We start from the raw sequence: 21,506 nt of genomic DNA on the forward strand, positions 1-21,506 counted from the left end.
GATGCTGTAGCTGAGAATCGAACAGGACAACGTTTTACTGTCAGGCAACAACACTACCGCTGCACCATCACCGCTTTGTTCCCTTTGATTAATAAGAATAGGAGATGCGTAGAAAAGAGATAGGATTAAGTATGATCTGGCAGTGGATTCTTTGGTATTTTCTTTGAGATATTGCTTAAGCCTGTTGTGGGAGCCAAGATGTGTGCTTTTTTTTTGATGGCTTGATGAAGGTGCTGGTTGAATTTTAGTTGGTTGTCATCAATTAGGACTACCGGTAACTTAGTCTGAGGAACCACATAAATTTTAGTGTTGTTTGCTGAGTATATATGGAAGATATGTTTTAGGTTGTTGTATTTCTTAGGAGTAAAGGGCGTTATTTTTCTTTTATTAGGTTTAAAAATAAGTGGGAATTTTCTAGCCAAGATTCTCTAGCAGAGAAGAACTGTGCGATTTCTTGATGTTTTGGAGTTAGAGCAGAGCAAATAAGTGAAAAATTGTTTGCATATTGTATTGCGGATCCAAGTTTGTTTGCAGTATTAAGATTGTTAGTGAAAATGTTGATTAGGAGAGGAAACGGTGTTGATCCTTGTGGGAGTCCAACTCAGACTGGGAGAGATAGTGGAAGGTCTTTGTTCCATTTGACAGCCATTGTTGTTGTTTAATGCGGTTGATGTAGAAGGGTTTTGGGTGTTTTCTTTGATTAGAGAAAGAATAGTGTTTATGAAATATGAATTAAGTTGCATTGAGATGTCTTCCTTATGTTTTTGTTGTGGGGTGTGGGAGTGATAGATTTACTGGGCTGGAGAAGTTTTCTGATAGTTGACCAAATTAATATGGGGTTGTTTTGTGTTTCTGTTGAGGCTTTAAGCAGTAGGATCTGTTGTCATCAAGTGCTGTACATTGACATGCTTTGAAAGAAATATTATTTACTCTATTTATAGAGTGTCTGAGCTGTTTTTTTGATGTAGCCCTACCAGCCACTGATGTTCAGGTTTGACATCTCCCAGGTGTGTGTGCAATGATGCCGCAAGGGAAACTCCTCACATATGTTATGGTGTATTCCTCTTGTTGCCCTCTTACTCACCACAACAGTGGTTTCTCTTCCTTGGCCTTGAAATGTACCAGCACCTTCTCCTCTGGAAGAGGAGAGCAGACAGTGCTTTATCATTCCTTTTCCTCAAGGTCCTCAAGGCCATCTCCAGCAGCCACCCAAGCTACTGATCATACTCTGGCTGCCTGAGCTGTAGTTAAGTACCATCCACCATTGTTAATACTACTGACCTGTATTGCTAGTCTGAACAGATTAGTGTACTGCACTTAGTGCATGCTGTCTACTGTATTATTTGTTTAGATGGTGTGTACAATTTATTACTGGGGAGACCCTGTGTAATCATTAGAGGAATAGTGTGTTTCTCAGTTGTTTGTCATGCTGTTCTCAAAAATGTGGGTTTCAGAGTTTCTTCATAGGCCCCTACAACATGGAAAGAATCACAGAAACACACAGGAGCTGGTGACTAATGACATCATTTAGTGCAATATTAGCAACTGCCTAAGCAAAATGTACTCTGATGACATCCCAAGTACACCATATTTGTGGCAGTATTAAGGATACTTTAAATGTCTGTTAAGCTTAATTCTCGGATGAGCAGCAACATGCATATACATGTATATGCTAAAATGTACTGTAGATTATGGGACATCATATGACGTACATACTTCATTTCTTTGATGAAAAAACTTTGCAAACTGTATACAGCAACATTATGATTCAGGTATCGTTACCATAGTGTGTACCATAATCATTTCATCTGGCTAGTTTTTAAATGACTCTGCTATATTTCAATAGTTTGCAGTCACTAGCAAATAATGATGTTTTAGATGTTTCTAAAGTTACATCTTGTGGATGGTCATAATCATGTTGGCTGCCAGCAACAAAACTTGTAACTGAGGAAATGGCCAGTACATGACATTATTAAGATACATGTATGAATTGGGCACTCGAACAGTCTCAGGTTAGGGCATTTGCAGTGCATCATTACTTAAACAGTCATTTAATGGTAGGTTCTTAGTCACTTCTGTAGACTGTGTTTAAAAACAAACAGTTGTGTGCAAGTGCTTTCTTCTGCTCCATCTTAGGCTTAGACCTTCTCTTATTTTGACATTATAAAATATTTGCACAGTAGAAATGCTGAGACCTTGTTTCTTCAAGTGTTTATGAATTTGAATTATGACTCTCTCTCCTGGTCTTAGTATAGCTGATATATTGGATGACCTTTGTTAGTATTAGCTATGGTTCTGCTGAACAGTTTGTCATGTAGCTGCTATACTTGGCATTTGTTCTGGTTGAAATAGAACAGCAAATGCTTGCTTCCCTGTGCTTGGCTTAGGCACCTGTGATTACAAAACCTTGGGTTGTATCTGAAGCCATCTGTGGACCAACAAAGCTGATATAAGTATTTTTGCACTTGCTCTAACTATCTTGGTGCTATTTTAACAGTTCTGTGATGCAGTTATTCATTTTGTTGAATTATTCATTGTTTTACAGCCTGCACTTGTTAAAGAAACCCTATCTGTTTGTTACTTTATTGCTCTTAGGTCTTTAAACACTACTGTATTTCCTAACCTCCTCTGATACTGCAAAATGTATTCTGAGTTTGCAAAAGTTCTCCAAAATATTTATAAGTTTTGCAAAGTTTTTCTGTGTTTGCAAAAGTTCTACATTTGCACACATTTTCTGTATCTGGGAACCTTTCCTCAGTATTTGTGATCTTATTTCCAAGGATTCCAGATACTTCAGGAGTTCTTCCTTTTGCTGTACAGCATTTGTTACTGCACTTGAGCTCAAAACAAGTTTGCTTTACATTTAAAGAGGGTTTTATTCTGCACTCTAGTGGGAGCTGGTGGAAGGCGTATTGCTTGTTTAACTGATTGGCCTGAGGGCTTAACTGTGTAAAAGTCTTTCACCCTGCTGGTATAAAAGTCTCACATTTACACATTGTGCAAACGCAGTTACCCGTGCATTGTATATAAGCAAACTTCTCCAGTTTAAAGTCCTGTTTAGGATACTCTCAGCATAGTCTCCCAGTGTTCATAGCTGCTCAGAAAGCTGCCAGTTTGAGCAGAGGACAGTACCACTGCGCGTCATCTGATAGTATATTACTAAACACTCTCACTTAGACATTTAAGCTACTCTCCCGTACTCCTTCCCATCTACTAAAGATTTGGTTTAATGGATAGGTGCCTCCCTGTCATCTCTATTTCTGGCCTGTTGGACATAGACATCCTGAGGCAGTGTATTAACTGCCTCATGTTAACTGATAACCATTTAATTTTAGAACAGACAAACTCAATGTCATTGGAGGCAAAGCTATCACACACACACAAAAAATTCAAACCAGGTTGCCAGCGTTACACCCAAAACATTCACTATAAACACTCACTATAAACTCACTATAAACACTAAGGAAAAAAAACAGCTACACCCACATATGCAGAGGTACTCACTTGTAATCTACCCAAACCTCCAAGACCTCCTAAAAACATATCTCAGTGGCCCCACTTACACTCAGAAAGACAGCACCTCACACAACACATAACGCTGAAAAACATAGTAGCCCACACACACAGCTAAACATTTTAGTTATTGCAGATTCCATTGTAAGGCATACAGTATTTATATTCCCTTTACCAGGCTAAACAAGGAGAAGATCATAGCTGTCTGTCTGGATCCAGGATCTGCCAGATCATGTATGCACTTAGGTCTTGAAACCACAAGTACCAATATGACACTGTCATAGTCCATGTTGATGTAAATGACCTAAGATGTACCTCATTGGACTATGTGAAATTAGACATGATGGAGCTCTCTGAATATGTGTCCCAGGCGGGTATGAATCTAACCTTGAGTAGCATTCTACCTTCACCAGTGATGATGCCACAGTACACGCTAAGGCCAATTACCTCAAACTAAATGACAGCTTATTAAACTTCCAAGCTCCTGCAAACTAGGATGACACTGTGGGCCTACTCTGAGCTGTACACAAAGCACTGTACAACACATTCATAGCTGCATAGAGGAAGCAGTACCTGTCCGAGTCAAATGTATGATTACTTGCAAAAATAAACCACCCTAGTGGATCCCTATCATAAATAGGCTATTCAACAAAAGGAAAGAAATTCTCTCCAAAGTCAAGAAGGAGCAGATAAAACAGTACAAAAAGTCCCTCATCTGTCTAAACAAACAAATTAGAGAGCTAGTTAGATCTGCCAAAGCGAACTAATTGAGTTGGATATGTCGCAAGTGATCCAGATTTATTTCTTTACATCTTCCGTATTGAGATTGTTTGTTACTATGGTAATATGAGTAGCAATTTTATTGAGCAGGTGAAGACCCGCAAAGTTTTTGTTGCATTATTATACTGATGTATATATCTGTGTGTGTGTGTATATATATATATATATATATATATATATATATATATATATATATATATATATATATATTTAGTATGGTGGTATATACTCACTTGGTTTACTTAGAGAGACTTATTAGTTGTTAATTGGTCTCAGAATATGATTGGATGCATTTTATTTCAAAAAGTGAGCAGTCATTTGATGTGGTTATATCTGATGAAGCATAGTGGATCTTTGCAAAAGCACTTACATTTTTTTAATTTGGTTTATTTAATTAATGTGTTTGTTTTTATGTCATGCTGGTCCTCTGTCTGTTTGAATTTTTTACTATATTTCATTGGAACGGGAATTGGATCTTATCTGGTACAGTGGTTTTCTTTCTGTTGTATGAGAAAAAGATAACTATATGGCTTATTTTAATTATGTTCATAACTGCAGGGGATATCCTCAGCAATGTGAAGAGTCAAACAAGAATGGCAACACTTCCATCCAGCCTGAAATTATAGCAAACCTGCTGGCTGACAAGTTCAGTTCAAACTTCTTCCCTCATCACCTCCTGCCACACCCAAAAAAATACCTGCAACCATCCCCCTACCTGTCATTACGAGGGAACCTTGCTGCACTTGCTAAAGCCAAAAACACAGCTTCCATGAGTCCTGACAACATCCCAGGATGCTTCTTAAATAGCTTAAACGAGAATCTATCAGGACCACTAGAAATCCTCTTTAACCACAGTCTCTGGATGTGTCTTGTCTCAAAGGAATGGAGGACTGCTACAGTCCCTCTCCACAAGTTGGGCCCATCAGCTTATCCAGGGAACTACAGGACCCATAAACTTGACCAGTCTTATCTGCAAGGCCATCGAGAGAATTATCATGGACCTGATCAATAATGACATAGGAACTCTCCAAACACTAGACCAGACCCGATTTCCTTTTGTCAAAGAGAGGTCTTGCCTGCTTAATCTGGTGGACCTTTCCCAGAAAGTCACCAAGGCTATGGATGAAGGTAAAATGGTACACACCACTTATAGGTTCATAGGTTCATAGGTTCATACTAGGCTATCTGCCCGAGGGCATTTACAAGCCTAGCCCATAGTTTTGTGGCTTACGCCACCCCTTTAGTATGGGGAACTATACCCATTATTTTGCTGTGCCTCTGTTGAGCAGTGACACTGAGGTAATCCCTGGGGTATATCTGCGATCTCCCATCCATTGGTCAAGATTTCTGTTGAACAAGGCCAGCGAGGTGCTCTGCCTCACATATACCAGGATTTTATTCCACAGCATAGGGAGTCTTTGGGTGATGAATCTATCCCTCCAGCACCCTATTAATAGCCGTGTCGAGGGTTTAAGTCTCCGCCCTTGTGGCTCTGACGGATCTAGATTTTTGAGGTGAAGCATATTCATCAAATCTGGGTTTGACATGGCCTTATATGTTAGCAAAGGTCACCTCTGAGCAAGCGTAGCGACTGAGCGACTGAATAGAGCTGGAGTTCTTTCAGTCGGGCAGCATAGGACAGATGTTTGAGACCCTTTATCCTTTTGGTGGGGAACTTTTGTGGCCTCTCCAGCTGCTGCAAGTGTCGGGTCAGATACATTCCGAATGGGGCATTGTACTCAATCATTGGTCTGATGAGTGATGAGTATAGAGAGACTATGACCTCCCTTGATCTAGATGAGAATCCCTTCATGATAAGGTGGGCAATGTAGAAGGTCTTCCTAACTACTTTAGCTACATGGGTGTCGAATGACAGACTACTATCAACCTGGGTCCCCAGGTCCCTGATAACTTCTTCTGTACTCAGTGGATTGCCACCTATTTGGTAGCTAGGGGTAACCTTGTTTTTCCCGAAGGGTATGACTATGCATTTTTTGGCATTTAACTTTAGGCCATGGCTCTGGCACCAGTTATCCGTTATTGTGAGACCCTTCTGAAGGATATCTGTGTCAGATGTGTTTTCTACTATGGCGCCCAGTTTGCAGTCATCTGCAAACTTTGTCAGCCATAACCCTCCTGTGTTTGCTTGTACTTCGGAAAAGTAGATGCCAAACAAGAGTGGGCCCAGGACTGAGCCCTGTGGTACACCACTTGTGACAGGCTTTGAGTCTGACATGGCGCCAGCAACTCTGACCCTGTGGGTTCTGTCACTCAGCCAGTTTGCAACCCATCTTGTGATGTATGGGTTAACATTTAAGATGATGAGTTTTTCAATGATACCCGAATGGGGTATTGTATCAAAGGCCTTCGTCAGATCGAGGTAGGCTGTATGGACTGCCTTTCCCTCATCAATGGCTTTGGTGACTGTTTTGAAAAAGTCAACCAAGTTTAGAAGGCATGATCTGCCTTTGACAAAGCCAAACTGGGATGGATCCAAAGTCTGCAAATTCCCTATGTCTTTATTTATGAGGTCCATTATGATCCTCTCCATGGCTTTGCAGATAAGGCTTGTCAAGCTAATGGGCCGGTAATTTCCAGGGTCGGTGGAGGCACCGCCTTTGTGAAGTGGGACCACAGTTGCAGTGCGCCACTCCTGGAGTACGTATCCAGAGGTAAGACTATGATTAAACAGCTGTCCTAGCTGTGGGTTTAATTCCTCGTTGAGTTCAGGCAGCACACAGCCAGGGACACCATCAGGTCCCATGGATGCTGTGTTTTTGCTTTGGAGAGCAGTTCTCACTTGGGTGTTGGAGATGTTTGGGGGCTGCAATCGCTGGTATAGATATCTCTCCTTTTGGGGAGGGGAGAAGTTTGCACTGAACCTGTCAGCCAGTATGTTGGCAATGTCTGTAGGATCAGTAATCTTCACATCATTTTGAACTAGTTCTGAGCATATCTGGGAGTTTCCTCCCAGGTTTCTAACATAGCTAAAGAAGGCCTTATGATTGTCTTTTGAGTCTTTAGCTATTTTTCTCTCAAAATTTGCTTTGGATGATTTTATGAGAGCTCTTAGTTTTTACTTATAGTGATCAAGGGTGTCTTACCTTTTAAGGATTTTGCTCTATCTTGTAGTAGCTTCCTCCTTTTGTTGTAGAGTTTGTTTATGGCTGGGGTCCACCAGAGTGGACGCTTGCCTTTGTACAAAGAGTCTTTGTTTTGCTTGGGATTGCCTTATCCATGCAGTCCTGCAGGTGCTGGTAGAAGGCATTTGTAAGTGATTCAGCGGCTTGAGTACTGTTTTCCGTCGGCTCGGGGCCTTAAAGGAGACCACACTAGTCTTTAGAGAAGTGAAGTCGGCTTCGAGAAGTTCTTTACTGTGGTCTTTTTATTTCAGGTGGGGTGGGATGAGGACCTCCAGCGAGATTAGTTTGTGATCTGATCTCACCAGTGAGGGGTATACTTCGGTGTTGAACATTGTGCTCCCATGTTCGTGATGATGAGATCAAGTATGTTTTCTCCTCTTGTGGGGATGGTGACTAGTTGTTCCATGGCATTTGAGTTTATGAATTCCAGGAACTTTTGGGCTAGGTGTTTGGGTTTGAGTAGTGTTCCCAGTCTATATTAGGGTAATTGAAGTCACCTAGTATGATGGTGTTTGGTGATACATTTATCCCTCTAGTGTTTTCAGGAAGGCCATGTGAGGTTCCTGAGTTTGTGAGGGTGGCCTGTAACATGCTACAATTTGCAGAGCAGTCCTGCCTATGGTTAATTGCACCTGGATGGTCTCCGATGCATTGTGCGTTGCCACCAGTCTTGAGGTGTGGGTGTCTTTGATGAATATGGACCCCCTCCTTTCTTGGTATTGTCCGGATTTTGGGGCCGAGCATGATAAGAGGTAAAACCTGATAGTGCTGGGGTGCTCTCAGGAGCCTTGAACCAGGTTTCTGTCACTGCACAGACATCGATGTTCTCCATACTGAGAAGGGCCTCGAGTGCGTGCATTTTGAGATTTAGACTTCTGGCATTGAGCAGCATTACCTTAGTTTTTTTCCTTTTTTGTGTTCTAGGGTGGTAGGTTTAGAATTTGAGCTTTGCCTAAAAAGGCACTATGGGGGTGGCAAGAGCCTTGGCCAATATCCGAATCCCAGGGTGACAGGTGCAAGCCGTCCCTTGAAGCAGCGTGGCTTGTCCAGCATGTCATCCCAGGCAGACAGACATTGGATCCCCTTTGAATGACACCAGAGTTTAAGCCAATTGTTAAAGCTGATCATCTTATCTCTGTATTGTGGCATCATTCTTGGTGAAGGTAGGATACTGCTCAAGGTCAGGGTCATACCTGCCTGGGCTACATAATCAGAGAGCTCCTCAATGTCTCTTTTCATGTAGTCCAAGGAGACGTCTCAGGTCGCTTTACACCAGCGTGGACAATGACTGAGTCATATTTGTACCTGCTGTTGAGAGACCTGAGTGCTTGCGTTATGTGGCGGATTCTAGCGCCGACAGGCAGCTTACTGTGACCTTCTCCTTACTCAGTCTGGTGGCGGGACGTCAGTGTGTCTGACTATGGAGTCACCAATGACTAGTGTGTCTGGCATTGTGTTTGGCCTTAAGGGCTGTGACTGTTTGACACTCTGACTGTGAGGTCTATGTGTTGCAGGTGTTGTGTTCTGAGGTGGTGGTTGTTTGGGTGTCTGCTTTGGTGGCCTCTGCTGTTTTGGTAGACTTTTGATCAGAGCCGCCGAGTATGTCTTTGTGTGTTTATGTGTATGATTTGAGGTTGTGATGGTACTATGTGAGACTTGGTCTATAGTGTGTGTGGTAACCTTCTCCTCCTGACTGGTCTTGCCAGTCCTATGTTGAGAGAGCTCAGCCTCCAGTTTGGCCGTATAGTTGCATCTCGCATGTATTTGTGTTTTGTGGGAGGAGGAGAGGGTTGTCTGTGTACATGAGGCAATTGTAACATTGCCTCAATATTCCCAGGTTCACCAGCTGAGCAGGAGAGGACACTAGCAACTGATCCTCGACATGCTAGAAGGACTAGACAAAAACTTTAAAAGAGATTCCGGGGACGTGAGTGACGAGAAATGGGGGTTTGCCTTTTTGGGGTGCTATCTATAAGAGTGCCGTATCAAGGTAATAAGTACTGTAGGAGCAAGTGCTAGGTTTAACAGATAGAGAAAAGTCTACTTGGAGTCAAGTAGAGATGATCTTTTAGGTATTAGAGAAAGTGCTAGTAACAGGGATGCTTAAAGGTAAGATTGAAAAGAATGCACTCTGCAGTGTGCACTAGAGAAGTTAGATATGAAAGTAGGTAACTTGAGTTTTACCTGTTTAAAAGGTTAAGGTTTAGTGGAGAGTTACTATTTTTAAAACAGCAAGATGGACTGAAAGGGGTGGTTACTTTTGTATTTTGGTACTATGAAATACTGTAGGATGGCCAATAAATTTAAATAATTGAAGGGGTGGGATTTCAAAAGTGATGGTTTTGTGATTACTCACATAAGCCAGTGAAAGTAGAGAGAAATGAGATATATGGTCAGATTAACATAAGAGGCGGGCAACTAGAAAGACAGGAATCTCTGCTTTAAGTCTGTTAATTTGTCCTTTCAATTATACAAGTCTTTCTTTATTGTCCACATTGATGATTCTTAGTGTTTGAAGACCAGTTTTGTTGTATAAGTTTTTTAGTGAGTTGTAGACCTTTTGGTACAATGTTATGAAACAGACAAGTCTAGAAATAAAATATTGTACTGTATGTTTTTAAAGATCTTCAGCAATTAAAATTAAAATTAAATAAATGAAAATTGATCTTGTCTACCTGGATTTCAACACATGCTTATTTACAAACTTTACATTGATGACATATTTTTTGCATGGAATGGTAACAAAAATGAGTTTGATTTTTTTACCTCTAGTTTGAAAACTAGTATAGGTTTCCTTAATCTAATTATTTCAAGTCAGGGTCAGACTGTTAATTTTCTACACACGAAAATTATGTTACTTCCCTCTGGTTCTATCTTTTCAACAGTATTTAGAAAAGACACTTATAAAATCAGCTTTCTGGATTTTACTAGCTAACACCCATTCTGTATGAAGAAGAATTTGGTTAAGGATCAGTTTATTAGACTGTCTACGTTGGTTAGTCATGACGAAGAATTTTTTGTGCAGTCCTCATTACTGAAACGTATGTTTTTCATCAGGCACTACCGTGCTTCTTTAATTGACAGCATTTGTGAAGAAGTTTCAGCAGCTAGACATAGCAAATACCTTCCTATTCTAAAATATGGATTCCAACCCTGTATTACAGAACCTTCTCCATCTAATCTAATTTCCCTGTTCCTATTTGCAGGGACATGTCTGCTATTAGGGAAATTATTTCCAACAATTGGGACATTATTTCTGATTCCCCACCAATAAGTTCTGCCTTAGGAAATGCACCTCATTTTACATTTAAAAAGCCTAGGACTATTCGTTCACATGTGGATAATAGAGACTCACATTTTTTATTGCGTTCTCATGTTATGAATAATTCCTCTATAGGCATGTACTGTTGTGGTAAATGCATTGTTTGTCCTTTTATTTTTACTGGTGACAAGTATACGTTTTTCTCATTGCAACTGTACAGTTTCATTTTCTAGATATTTTCATTGCCATTCAACCTTTGTAATTTATGCAGGTATGTGTATGTCTCGTGGATGTTTCTATGTAGGTAAAACCAAACGCAAGCAGTCAGATCGCATTAAGGAACACCTGGGGGAAATTCAAGCTTCTAATGAAAATAATGCCCTTGCCAAACATAGTACTGTGTGTACACAGTTCAGTAAATTAAAATTCTTTGCATTAGAACAGATTGATTCATTTTTCGGAGACAGTGACTCTTTTCTTGAACTGAAGGAACTTAAATGACAGTTATTGAATGCTGAAGCATCTCTGGAACTGAATGAGAGTTTAAACATTAAATGTTCCTATGTTGGAACAACTAATGGCATGCTCACTTCAGCATCTTATTCACTGTACTCATTAATGTTATGTCATTTGATCTGCTTTTTTATTATTATATGCAGTTTCCTTATTGTTTTAAAAAAACACTGTTTTATGTTTATTGGCTACTATATTTACATGCTAGAATTGTATATATTTAAACTAGTGATTATTGCATTTTACTGTATTCTGAGGGAGTTCTTGCATCTTAACAAAAATGAAAGCTTAATATCCGTTCAGCGTCAGTGTGCCTTTCTTTTAGTCCATTGAAGTTCTATTTGTTATAATTCTAAGCCTTCACAGTTTGCGGTTTTATTATTATATATATATATATATATATATATATATATATATGTGTGTGTGTGTGTGTGTGTGTGTGTGTGTGTGTGTGTGTGTGTATATATATATATATATATATATATATATATATATATATATATATATATACATATACATATACATATATATGGATTCACTTCATAATCTCGAAATGCTGAAATATCGAATTTCAGTATCTCAAAACTGTGAAGTCAAATACCCGAAACACCAAACATGCATAAACCCGACACCCAAAATCGCGAATCCACAAAATCCTGAAAAACATGCATCACACACTGGAAAACACTTACATACATGAACGTACATACCTCCCAACACTTCCCCACAGCAAACATAACAAACACAACCAAACACATACACACACCTACCTACCCTTAGTATATGGTGCCCTCCACACCCCACCTACTAATATATACTAACTCTGAAGTCGCACAGCACTCCATAACACACACAACCCAGCACCACACATTCCACACAGCCCCGCACAAACACACATCACATACACACAAACACCAGCACTCCCAATACTAACACATTCACACTGCACAACACCTACCCTAACTCACACCTCAAACATCCCAACACACTCAAACACACACAAACCCTCCCCAAAACCCTAAAAAAGTACACTTAGCTAATGTGCTATCCGTACCATAGGTTCGACATTCTGCATTCGATATTTCCGGGTTCGCGATTTCCGTCCGTTCGACTTTATAGGCTCGAGAGTCTAAAATTCGATATTTTAGAATTTCAAGCATACAAAGTGTTCCCATAAATATATATATATATATATATATATATATATATATATATATATATATATCCATCCGCAGAGGCCAAGGTCTGAGAGCATCAAGACTCACAGCTAATCAAACTAAGTATGAGGAAGAGATCAAGAACATGAAGGAAAGGTTCATACATAGAGGGTACAATGAAAAAGAGATACAACAGTCATTAGTGGGTCTATCTGAGGCAAGGGAAGGAACAGGTAAACCATACTTTTCAGATATGGATACCATCATAGATGGAGGAACTGTTAGTAAGAAACCTATGAGAGTACAAGTATCCTACTTGAGTAACAATAGATTTTTACAGGAAGTATATTGAAAAAACTGGAATATACTATGTGCTGATGATGATATTAAAAGGCTGGTAGGTGAGACCCCGAGATTTGCTTTTAAGAATAAAAAATCTATAAAAAGATTATTATATGGACCACAACCCATAGAAACAAGAATAGAAAATGCAGTCAGATATGGAACCTTCCCCTGCAATAAATGTAATTACTGCACCTTTGTTGACACTGGAAGTAGATTTCTACATTCAGATCTAAAGAAGGAGTTTACCTTCAGAATATTGGCTAACTGTGACAGTATGAATATTATATACTTGGCACACTGCACAGTCTGTCCTGCCTTCTACGTTGGAATGACAACGCAAAGGCTGAGAGACCGGATGAGGGAGCATATATATGATATCACCAGAGGAATAGAGACAAATGCCTTAGCTAGGCATGTGAGGGACCATGATGAGACACACAGATTTTTATTTTTAGTAATAGATAAAGTCTATATCGACAATAGAGGTGAGATGTTAGGAATAGAGTAGAAACTAGGGAACTAGAATGGATTATAAGGCTATGAGCTAACACTGGGGTAGGCCTGAATGACAAAATTAATATTAAACCCATTCTTCTAAATAAAGATTTAAAGAAATAGTAGGTAGTACCCCCCGCCCCCTCGACCTTTTTGTACTCTTTTATCCTTTTATATATTTTTATACTTTTATATTGTATGTATTAAGTTGTATGATGTGATATGCTGTTTCTGTTGTCAAGCTGTTTTCAATTTTAAGCTTTTAAAAATTTTCACACTAGGTATAAAGCTTTTTTTACTAGGTATATGGTTTTAAGGATTAATTGGGTAGTTGATGGCAATGAAAATCTTGGTATAAATGCTGTGTTTTACTCTTCTTTGATTGTCTGATGAAGTGGCTGGTGCCACGAAAGCGCTCACCTCTTTTAATAATAAAGCTGTTATTCTACATAGCTGTGGCTGCTAGCTCCTGCTTTGTTTTTTTACTGTTCATTTCATTGTTGGAGGTAACTCTTGACAGCACCGTTTGGTTTTAACTGCGGATTCATTTACATTACGAGTGGTGCTGGACATGGCAGAGGGAAATGTCTCTATTATTGAACTGGATTATGCCCTTGAAAAGGGAAATCAAAGGAATTTTATACAAAGGAACCTGCATGAACTTCTTGAGGTCAAAAACAACCCCTTGCTAGAGGTACAGCCTCTAGTGCAACATTTGCAGCAAGAAGAGAACAGTGAGTATGTCGTTGCTGCAGTGAGAAAAGACTTGTTTAAAATTGAGAATGATTTACGGAAATTGAAACGGCTTCAGTCACAGAGACTTTGAAGCCTGTCTAAAGCTTAATATAGTCCCTCGGGGCTTAAGGGTACTGAAAATGCCCACATATGGAACTATGTACAACGATTTATTATTAAAGTGGCAGCAGATTAACTTAGAAACCAGTCGCAATTATATGCAGCTACTAATAGATTTCTTTAAGCCAGAAGAACTCACTATATCATCCAATGTATGTAAACTGCAAACAGAACTCGATGAAAAATATCCGCATGCTATTGTTGATTTAAAATTAGACTATGTGTTGGAACTTATATCTGTTTATGATCAGCAACTGATGGGCTATAAGAAAAAGAAAGTGCAAAGGGACTTACAAGATTTTTCTGGTGGGCTTGTCTTTGCTTGGCCCAGAGAGCGTAACAATGCTGTGAGTAGCAGTAGCTCTACTCAGCCCATTGAATCTCAATTGGTTCCTAAGCAACCGATTGAGCCTGCCAATTCTCTTGTTAGAGATACTCTAGAGAACTCTAATGCTGTAATGCCACTTCCTACCACACCTCTCTCTGATTCCACAAGCAGCAGTGAGATACAGAGGCCTGAGAGAGGAGCTTGCAGCAAATTTGCAGAAAGAAATGTATCTACTAACTTTAACAGTAGCCGTATGTCATCAATTCCATCTGACAGCACGGCTATTTCTTCACCGTATCATATATGAATTACAAATTTTCGGAACCGCTCCACGAGCAGAGGAAGGATGAAATGGAAAGCATTCATAGAAGAGGAACAACCTATGACGCTCAAGAAAATGTGACAACAATCTAACATCCATTAGTATGGAATATATCACATATCACTTAAGGCAGTGATCACTGATTCTGAGATGTGTATTGAACAAAGGGAAATCCTTTGTACCGGCAAGTAGAATGGATATGACTGACAATATTATAGAACTTAAAATGTTTACTAGGAATCTTATGCTTAAATCTCAGTTTGGTGACAATAATATGAGTAATAGCTGTGTGAACATTTTTAAGAAACCAAGTAGCTATATTCCTGTAAACAATGCTGCTATTGAGACATTCGAAAAAGCATGTATAAAAGAAATATATAAGATGCATGATAGTGGTATTTTTAAGAAATGCTTCTATAATTTAAACAGAGAAGAAAAAGAAGCTTTGGAGGTTTTGTGTAATGATCGTTCCATCGCAGTGACACCATCTGATAAAGGTGGTTCTCTAGTGGTGATGGATTATGTTTTTTATAAGGAATCTATGCTGACAATGTTGAATGATGACATTTCTTATCAGAAAGTAGATATTCAACAGGTGCATGTAAGCAGCATGTTAATATACAATGCATTATTTGAATGCTTACAGTGTTGAGTTATTAGCCAAGAGCTATTCAAGTACTTCATAGTAGACAAACCTGTTCTACCCATCATACAAGGACTCCCTAAAATACATAAACATCCCAGAGTGCCCCCCATGAGACCCATTGTATCAGGGAGGGGCTTGTGTACTGAACCGTTGTCCATTTTTGTGGAGCACCACCTTAAAACTGTGTTGAAAAAGAATGTATATATATTAATTGATACAAAACAGTTTCTAAAAGATCTGTATGCATTTTGTAAGAGTATAGCTGTGGAGGATAGATGGCTCATGATTACGTTGGATGTGAAATCTCTATTCACAGTCATCCCTAATAGTACAGGTGTTGAGCTCTTCAAACAGTATTTAATGGGAGACGAAACATATGATGTACAAGTTATTGATTTATTTTCACTGTTGATGGAACTGATATTAGAGAACAATATCTTTTTGTTTGAAGGAAATCTATATAGACAAAAGTATGGCGTGGCCATGGGCAAATCATATGCAAATGGCTATGCAAATATTGTTATGGCTATGTGGGAGAAAGAATTCCTACTGACTGAGATGGGAAGGCATCTGAAGTTCTACAGGAGATTTGTGGATGATCTCTTTATTTTATGGGGAGGTGATGTAGCCTCATTTCTATCCTTCTTCCACAAAATAGATAATAGTACCAGCTTCCTTAAGTTTTCAGTGAAGCATTCCTATGATGTTATAGATTATCCGGATGTCAGGATACTTCAAAAAGATAGAGGTGTTCTGGAAACTGAAATCTATAGAAAAGAATGTTATAGGAATAACTATCTCCATAGACAGAGCATGCACCCGAGACATATATTTAAGAACACTGTAAGAGGCCAAGGTCTGAGAGCATCAAGACTTACAGCTAATCAAACTAAGTATGAGGAAGAGATCAAGAACTTGAAGGAAAGGTTCATACATAGAGGGTACAATGAAAAAGAGATACAACAGTCATTAGTGGGTCTATCTGAGGCAAGGGAAGGAACAGGTAAACCATACTTTTCAGATATGGATACCATCATAGATGGAGGAACTGTTAGTAAGAAACCTATGAGAGTACAAGTATCCTACTCGAGTAACATTAGATCTTTACAAGAAGTATATTGAAAAAACTGGAATATGCTATGTGCTGATGATGATGTTAAAAGGCTGGTTGGTGAGACCCCGAGATTTGCTTTTAAGAATAAAAAATCTATAAAAAGATTATTATGTGGACCACAACCAATAGAAACAAGAATAGAAAATGCAGTCAGATATGGAACCTTCCCCTGCAATAAATGTAATTACTGCACCTTTGTTGACACTGGAAGTAGATTTCTACATTCAGATCTAAAGAAGGAGTTTACCTTCAGAATATTAGCTAACTGTGACAGTATGAATATTATATACTTGGCACACTGCACAGTCTGTCCTGCCTTCTACGTTGGAATGACAACGCGAAGGCTGAGAGACCGGATGAGGGAGCATATATATGATATCACCAGAGGAATAGAGACAAATGCCTTAGCTAGGCATGTGAGGGATCATGATGAGATACACATATTTTTATTTTTAGTAATAGATAAAGTCTATATCGACAATAGAGGTGGATATGTTAGGAATAGAGTAGAAACTAGGGAACTAGAATGGATTATAAGGCTACAAGCTAACACTGGGGTAGGCCTGAATGACAAAATTAATGTTAAACCCATTCTTCTAAATAGAGATTTAAAGAAATAGTAGGTAGTACCACCATCCCCCCTCGACCTTTTATACTCTTTTATACATTTTTATACTTTTATATTGTATGTATTAAATTGTATGATGTGATATGCTGTTTCCATTGTCAAGCTGTTTTCAGTTTTAAGCTTTTAAAAATTTTCACACTAGGTATAAAACTTTTTATACTAGGTATATGGTTTTAAGGATTAATTGGGTAGTTGATGGCAATGAAAGTCTTGGTATAAATGCTATGTTTTACTCTTTTTTGATTGTCTGATGAAGTGGATGGTGCCACAAAATAATAAAGCTGTTTTTCTACATAGCTGCGGCTGCTACCTCCTGCTTTGTTTTTTACTGTTTATATATATATATATATATATATATATATATATATATATATAGACATACACACACACACACACACACGCATATATATATATATATATATATATATATATATATACATAATGCATAAACACACAAGATATATATATATATATATGTGTGTGTGTGTGTGTGTGTGTGTGTGTGTGTGTGTGTGTGTGTGTGTGTGTGTGTGTATATATATATATATATATATGTGTGTGTGTGTATATATATATATATATATATATATATATGTATGTAGTTGAGAGTATACCAGCTGGGTAGGAAATTCTAACCAGCTGAGATTCTGAAGAGCAAGACGGTGATGACATTTAGGTGGAATGTTAACTGCAAATCAGGCTACTTTGTCGTATGTGGTTTCAAGTTTAGATAGAAGAGAGGACTGTAAGTTAGTAAGGACTTGTGAGCAGTACATGACATTAGGAAGCAGATAAGCCATGGCAAGTGCGATTCTGGGGTTAGGGGTGAGAAACCTTTGATTTCTATAAAGTAAGCCAAGCTTTTGGTGGGTTTTATTTATAGAGTTGTGTTGGTTATTGATAATTATGCCAAGGTACTTTGTTTGGGGTTCACTTGTGGTTATGATGTTGTTTAGGGAAGAGATGGTGAAAGAGGATTTAAGATGATAGAGAGGTTTGGGTAGGAATAGGAGGAGTTTTGTCTTTTTAGGGTTAAGGAAGAGTTGGTTGTCAGTAAGCCATGTTTCAGTGAGGTTAAAGGAGGTTTCATTTGGGGAAAGCAGATTAGAAGGATTGTTGGCAATGACGATAGTGGAGTTGTCTGCATACTGTTTGAGGGATGACTGAGGACAGGATGTGTGGAGTTGGTTAGTAAAAATATTAAAAAGGAGGTGGCCTAGAATAGAGCTTTTTGGGATGCCCATTTTTATGGGGAGAAAGGGAGATAGAGCTGAGAGCCATTTGATGGATTGCTGTTTGTTATTGAGGTATTTAGTAAACCATGAAGTAGTTGCAGAGAGAAATTTGCTTGAGTTAGTTTAGTAAGAGGATGGAGTGGGAGACAGTGTCAAAGACTTTGGAGCGGTCTAAGAAGAGGAAGGACACTAATTTATTATTGTCTGTGGCTAGGGAGATGGAGTTAGTAAAGGAGATGAGAGCGGTAGTGGTGCTGTGGTGGGGGCGGAAACCGTGCTGGGTAGGAGTGATGAGGTTTTCTAGCATGAGATAAGACAGGATTTGTGTATGGATACAATGCTCAAGAATTTTGGAGAGTGGAGAGAGTATTGCAGTCTGGTGGTAATTAGAGCATTCTACAGAGTTTTCACCTTTGTGGATAGGTATCATGTGGAATTTCTTCCAGAGAGTTGGGACAGTGGATTCACAGAGTGAGTAGTTAATGAGGATGGAAACTGGATAAGCTGTAGAGTTGGCAGTTGTCTTTAGAAAGATTGAAGTTAGGTTGTCAGCTGATGGGGAACATGGTTTAAGTTTGTAAAGAAGCTTTTTTAATGTAGCTAGTGGAAATGGGACTTAGTGAGAATGAGGAGTTTTGTATTGTGTGTGCAGGAAGGTGAGGGATTGGTAGGGTTGGAAGTAGGCATAAGTTTGCATACAGTATCAATAAAGTATGCATTGAAGATAGAAGCAGTTTCATGGGGTGAGTTATTAGGGCAGAGATTAGGTGTAGAGGGGTTACTGTGGTGGAGAATTTGGTTAACTATATTCCAGAATTTTTTGGGATTTGTAGATTGTGTTGTTAGGGGTGTGTGTTAGAAGTTTTTTTTTATCAATGTTTGTGGTTTTTGGCCAGGTTATGGAGTTTACTATATTTTTAGTAGTGTGCGAGAAATTTGTTTTTCAACCAGAGTTTCCATACAGAATCTCTGTTTTGGATGAGAGACTGGGTTATCTTGGTGAGCCAGGCAGAGTAGTGTGATTTGACTCCGATAAGTCTGCGAGGGGCTAGAGAGTTTAGAGTGTTTAAGAAGATGGAGTTGAATTGGTGAACAGCATCATCAAGAGAGAGATCAGAGAGGAAGGGCCAGTTGATAGTGGAGAGATCATTATTGAAAGTCTCAGGGTTGAAGTTCTTTAATTTATGGCATTCTTTAAATTTATGGGGTCTAGTGAGGTGGGGGGAGAATCTTTGGACACATTTTGGAGAGTGATCACTGATAGCATCTGGCAAGGATTTGGGGTGGTGATAGAGGTTAGGATGGGAGACAAGAATCCAGTCTAGAATGGAACTGGAGTTTGTGGGTTTGTGAAGAAAAGTGAGAGAAGAGATAGGCTGAGTATAGCTATATAGGTGAATGCTGGCGGAGTAGGAGTTAGAGCTGAGGGCAAGCCAGTTTAATATTAACATCAGCTAGCATGGTGGTTTCATTAGGAATGGGGACAGCCATTCAGTGAAGGATCCCTTTTGTGTTATTGAACTTGCAGTTAGCAATGATAAGTTCATCTGGGTTAAAAGAAGGGGGAGGGTTGGTTACGGGGGATAAGGTTAGGAGGTCTGAGCACATAATGGCTACACCAACACCTTTTTTATGTGTTCTATTGAGGTGTAAAATGTAGCCGGGGAGAAATTCATTGTCTTTGTTATGTGGTTTTAGCTAAGTTTCAGAGAGAGATTATGTTAGGAGAGTATTGAGATATCTAAGAGTGAAATTCAGCTGTCTTGTTGAATATGCTGTGGATGTTGATAGTGTAAAAGGAGAGATGTTTGAAATTAGGGATGTGTACTTGCTGGGGTGTATGGGTAGTGTTGTTGTGTAGAGGAGTTGTTGTGGGGGGCTGGATTAGGGTGAATGTTGCCAGAGTTGAAGGATATTACAGAGGTGGAGTGTGATTTTGGGGAGAGTGAGTTCAGTACAGGAGAAGAAGGTGGGTGATATGGGAGAGGAGTAGTGGGTAAAGGTGCCTTTTGAGTAGGAGGATGCTGGAGAGGTGGGATGAAGATTAAGTTGAGTATGATAGTAGTACTGTGATTGTAGTGCAATCCTGGAGTTAGTTTATATAGGGGGTGGGAGATGTAGCCCCCCACCTACTTAGCTTTTATATTTATGAATCTCATTTCACTGAAAACTAACCATATAAAACCAAAAGTAGGTGGGGGCTATGCCCCTCACACCCCCCACTGTGGGGAGCTGTGCCCCCCAACTATATATACTATCTCCAGGATCCCACTGTAGTGGGGAAAAGGACATATGCATTTTATTTGCCCAACAGTACTTACATTCAGTGAAATGTGATTCAGTGAAATGAGTTTTCAGTGATTTGACCTTTCAGAGATTTGTTGTGAGTGTTTTGAAATTCAGTGAAATGAGTTTTCAGTGAATCAAAGCAGACCCACAGAAAACATATTTTGGTGGAGGAATCAGGTTTATGAGTAGGCAGAAATTGAACAGTTTATGCGATTTTGCATAGATTATATGATAAATAATATATGTGATATATAAGTGGGTGAGGTCCTCTCTGATTCTGCTTGAGTAGAGGAACCAGGCAGGGTTGTTCACTTTCCCCTTTGTTGTTTGCATTATATTTAGGACCATTGGCAAAGAAAATAAGGGACTCAGAAATTCAAGGATATAATTGGTATGGTAGTCAGGAAAAGCTGTCTCTGTTTGCAGATTATTATTATTATTTATTGACATTTGTTGACTGGGAAGGTACACTGGGCCCAACGATCCATTTTCAGTGGAGGCCTGGGTAAAAACAGCTCCATACAATCTCAGAAATTTTTATATAACATCAGCTTAAATTTGAAGTCAAGAAAGTTTGTACATAACACAAATTGAAGTAGATATACAAAGACAAATATTATAGAGGTATACAAGAAAATAAACCCAGTGTGTTAAATTATTAGTAATTCTGTTTGTATATTCTCATAAGTAAGAATACTGTTTAATCAATTCTGTTTATTCAGCCACAGAAATAAAGCAAGAGAGATTGGATACGAAGAAAGTGTAAATTGCAACTATATTAAGTTAGTAAAAGTATTTGTAGTTTATAGTGGCCAAAACATTTAAGGTGGTTTAGTCATATGACTACAAGAACGGACAAGGTTATTGAGATAGTGTTCTTT

At 39.0% G+C, this 21,506-nt stretch overlaps 1 protein-coding gene across 3 annotated transcripts in view; it reads left to right on the top strand.

Annotated features, from left to right (window-relative positions):
* BBS9 (Bardet-Biedl syndrome 9) overlaps window positions 1–21,506 on the top strand; it is a 2,479,230-nt gene that overhangs the window by 648,338 nt on the left and 1,809,386 nt on the right. The gene's annotated exons all lie outside the window — the stretch shown is intronic.

This window comes from Protopterus annectens, chromosome 3.part0 (genome assembly GCF_019279795.1).
Source record: "Protopterus annectens isolate FY-2018-M chromosome 3.part0, PAN1.0, whole genome shotgun sequence".
NCBI classification, from domain to species: Eukaryota; Metazoa; Chordata; order Ceratodontiformes; family Protopteridae; genus Protopterus; species Protopterus annectens.